The following is a 4,993-nucleotide window of genomic DNA, read 5'->3' as shown; positions in this document are numbered from 1 at the left end:
ACTGCTATGGACCCATAGTCCAGGGGTGAACTACTCACTCATCACTCCGGAGGCGACCATGGCGGTGAAGAGTCCTCCGGGAGATGATTCCCCTCTCCGGCAGGGTGCCGGAGGCGATCTCCTGAATCCCTCGAGATGGGATTGGCGGCAGCGGCGTCTCTGGAAGGTTTTCCGTATCGTGTCTCTCGGTACTGGGGGTTTCGCGACGAAGACTATATGTAGGCGAAAGGGCAGGTCAGGGGGCCGCACGGGGGCCCCACACGCTAGGTCGGCGCGGCCATGGGCTGGGCCGCGCCGCCCTATTGTGTGGCCACCTCGTGGCCCCACTTCGTCTCCTCTTTGGTCTTCTGGAAGCTTCGTGGCAAAATAGGCCCCTGGGCGTTGATTTCGTCCAATTCCGAGAATATTTCCTTACTAGGATTTCTGAAACCAAAAACAGCAGAAAACGGCAACTGGCTCTTCGGCATCTCGTTAATAGGTTAGTGCCGGAAAATGCATAAATATGACATAAAGTATGCATAAAACATGTAGGTATCATCAATAATGTGGCATGGAACATAAGAAATTATCGATACGTCGGAGACGTATCAGCATCCCCAAGCTTAGTTTCTGCTCGTCCCGAGCAGGTAAACGATAACAAAGATAATTTCTGGAGTGACATGCCATCATAACCTCGATCATACTATTGTAAGCATATGTAATGAATGCAGCGATCAAAACAATGGTAATGACATGAGTAAACAACTGAATCATAAAGCAAAGACTTTTCATGAATAGTACTTCAAGTCAAGCATCAATAAGTCTTGCATAAGAGTTAACTCATAAAGCAATAAATCAAAGTAAAGGTATTGAAGCAACACAAAGGAAGATTAAGTTTCAGCGGTTGCTTTCAACTTATAACATGTATATCTCATGGATATTGTCAATGCAAAGCAATATAACAAGTGCAATAAGCAAGTATGTAAGAATCAATGCACAGTTAACACAAGTGTTTGCTTCTAAGACAGAAGGAAATGGGTAAACTGACTCAACATAAAAGTAGAAGAATGCCCCTTCGCAGAGGGAAGCAGGGATTGCTATATTTGTGCTAGAGCTTTGGTTTTGAAAACATAAAGAGAGCATAAAAGTAGAATTTTGAGAGGTGTTTGTTGTTGTCAACGAATGGTAGTGGGCACTCTAACTCCCTTGCCAGACAAACCTTCAAAGAGCGGCTCCCATGAAACATTTTTATTTTTGGGTGGCACTCCTTCCAACCTTTACTTTCACAAACCATGGCTAACCAAATCCTCGGGTGCCTGCCAACAATCTCATACCATGAAGGAGTGCCTTTTATTTTAGTTTTATTATGATGACACTCCTCCCCACCTTTGCTTTCTCAAGCCATGGCTAACCGAATCCTCGGGTGCCGTCCAACAATCACATACCATGGAGGAGTGTCTATTTTTTTGTAAAATCATGAAAGTTAATTAGTTTGGGGCTGGGAACCCCATTGCCAGCTCTTTTTGCAAAATTATTGGATAAGCGGATGAAGCCACTAGTCCATTGGTGAAAGTTGCTCAACAAGATTGAAAGATAAACACCACATACTTCCTCATGAGCTATAAAACATTGACACAAATAAGAGGAAATAACTTTTGAAGTGTTTAAAGATAGCACTCAAGCAATTTTCTTTGGAATGGCGGAGAAATACCATGTAGTAGGTAGGTATGGTGGACACAAATGGCATAGTTTTTGGCTCAAGGATTTGGATGCATGAGAAGTAATCCCTCTCGATACAAGGTTTTAGGCTAGCAAGGTTATTTGAAACAAACACAAGGATGAACCGGTGCAACAAAACTCACATAAAAGACATATTGTAAACATTATAAGACTCTACACCGTCTTCCTTCTTGTTCAACCCAATACTAGAAATTATCTAGACCTTAGAGAGACCAATTATGCAAACCAAATTTTAGCAAGCTCTATGTATTTCTTCACTAATAGTTGCAAAGTATATGATGCAAGAGCTTAAACATGAGCACAACAATTTCCAAGTATCAAATTATCCAAGACATTTTTAGAATTACTACATGTATCATTTTCCGATTCCAACCATATAACAATTTAACGAAGAAGATTCAACCTTCGCCATGAATACTATGAGTAAAGCCTAAGGACATATTTGTCCATATGCAACAGCGGAGCGTGTCTCTCTCCCACACAAAGAATGCTAGGATCCATTTTATTCAAACAAAACAAAAACAAAAACAAACCGACGCTCCAAGCAAAGTACATAAGATGTGATGGAATAAAAATATAGTTTCAGGGGAGGAACCTGATAATGTTGTCGATGAAGAAGGGGATGCCTTGGGCATCCCCAAGCTTAGACGCTTGAGTCTTCTTGAAATATGCAGGGGTGAACCACCGGGGCATCCTCAAGCTTAGAGCTTTCACTCTCCTTGATCATATTGTATCATCCTCCTCTCTTGATCCTTGAAAACTTCCTCCACACCAAACTCAAAACAACTCATTAGAGGGTTAGTGCACAATCAAAATTTACATGTTCAGAGGTGACATAATCATTCTTAACACTTCTGGACATTGCACAAAGCTACTGAAAGTTAATGGAATAGAAAAATCCATCAAGCATAGCAAAACAGGCAATGCGAAATAAAAGGCAGAATCTGTCAAAACAGAACAGTTCGTGAAGACGAATTTTATTGAGGCACCAGACTTGCTCAAATGAAAATGCTCAAATTGAATGAAAGTTGCATACATATCTGAGGATCACTCACGTAAATTGGCATAATTTTCTGAGTTACCTACAGAGAATTAGGCCCAGATTCGTGACAGCAAAGAAATTTGTTTCTGCGCAGTAATCCAAATCTAGTATGAACCTTACTATCAACGACTTTACTTGGCACAGCAATGCAACAAACTAAGATAAGGAGAGGTTGCTACAGTAGTAACAACTTCCAATACTCAAATATAAAATAAAAGTACTGTAGTAAAAACATGGGTTGTCTCCCATAAGCGCTTTTCTTTAACGCCTTTCAGCTAGGCGCAGAAAGTGTATATCAAGTGTTGTCAAGAGATGAAGCATCAACATTACCTTGGGCTTTACCCTTACCTTTCTTGTTCTTTTTCTTACTCTTTGATTTGGGGAATATATGTCTACCCCCGGTGTAGAGGTGAATTTTAGGGTGCCTTCTCCCATATCTATGACTGCTCCCAATAGTTTCAGCAGGGATCTTCCGAGTGTGATTTGTCCTGTTCCTGCACATTCAATAACAAGATAATCAATGGATATTGTCCTTCCAAGAATGGTTGTATGCACACCCGCAGCTATTCCCTTAGGAATTATAACAGAGTTATCAATAAGAGTTATTCCTTCTCCCCCTTCAACGAATCCCCAAAGTTTCAAAGATTCATGAATACTCTTAGGCATAAGGCAAAATTCAGACATAATATCACAATTGGCATGAAGAGTTTGATCACCGATAACAATTTTAACAGTAGGATCCCATAATGAATGTTCGGAGTTCACTAAAACTTGATCAAGACGATTACGAACATATCTATAATTTTCATTCAAGCGAGATGCACTTGTCTCAAGAGTGTTTAATCTATTATAAATGCTAATAAGGGCTGAATCAAAGTTATTAGCTGAATCATGTGATGCAACCAACTTCTTTATGGCATTAAAAGCTTGATCCCCATTGCAATGAAGGAAATCTCCTCCCACCAAAGCGTCCAAGGCATATCTATAGCGAATCATAAGACCAAAATAAAAGTTACTAAGAAGCAAACTTAGAGTCATTTGAGGTTCAGCTTTACGATAAGAAGTAAAAATTCTGGACCAAGCATCTTTAAAACTCTCCTCATCCCCTTGTTTAAAAGTGAAGACTAATTCTTCAGGTGAAGAAGTAACAGGTGCAGAGCTAGACATGGTAACAAAAGTAAAATGCAAGTAACTAATTTTTGTGTGTTTTTAATATAGAGTGCAAGACAGTAAATAAAGTAAAACTAGCAACTAATTTTTTTGTGTTTTGATTTAGTGCAGCAAACAAAGTAGTAAATAAAATAAAGCAAGACAAAAACAAAGTAAAGAGATTGGATTGTGGAGACTCCCCTTGCAGCGTGTCTTGATCTCCCCGTCAACGGCGCCAGAAAAAGAGCTTGATACGCGTACAACACGCGTCCGTTGGGAACCCCAAGAGGAAGGTGTGATGCGTACAGCAGCAAGTTTTCCCTCAGTAAGAAACCAAGGTTTATCGAACCAGTAGGATCCAAGAAGCACGTTGAAGGTTGATGGCGGCGAGATGTAGTGCGGCACAACACCAGGGATTCCAGCGCCAACGTGGAACCTGCACAACACAACCAAAGTACTTTGCCCCAACGAAACAGTGAGGTTGTCAATCTCACCGGCTTGCTATAACAAAGGATTAGATGTATAGTGTGGATGATGATTGTTTGCAGAAAACAGTAGAACAAGTATTGCAGTAGATTGTATTCGATTAAAAGAATGGACCGGGGTCCACAGTTCACTAGAGGTGTCTCTCCCATAAGATAAATAGCATGTTGGGTGAACAAATTACAGTTGGGCAATTGACAAATAGAGAGGGCATGACCATGCACATACATGATATGATGAGTATAGTGAGATTTAATTGGGCATTACGACAAAGTACATAGACCGCTATCCAAAGATGCATCTATGCCTAAAAAGTCCACCTTCAAAGTTATCATCCGAACCCCTTCCAAACATTAAGTTGCAAACAACAGACAATTGCATTAAGTATGGTGCGTAATGTAATCAATAACTACATCCTCGGACATAGCATCAATGTTTTATCCCTAGTGGCAACAAGACATCCACAACCTTAGAACTTTCATCACATCGTCCTGCATTTAATGGAGGCATGAACCCACTATCGACCATAAATACTCCCTCTTGGAGTTACTAGCAAAAACTTGGCCAGAGCCTCTACTAACAACGGAGAGCATGCAAGAT

This window comes from Lolium perenne, chromosome 3 (genome assembly GCF_019359855.2).
Source record: "Lolium perenne isolate Kyuss_39 chromosome 3, Kyuss_2.0, whole genome shotgun sequence".
Taxonomy (NCBI): domain Eukaryota; kingdom Viridiplantae; phylum Streptophyta; class Magnoliopsida; order Poales; family Poaceae; genus Lolium; species Lolium perenne.
This window is presented reverse-complemented; position numbering follows the sequence as displayed.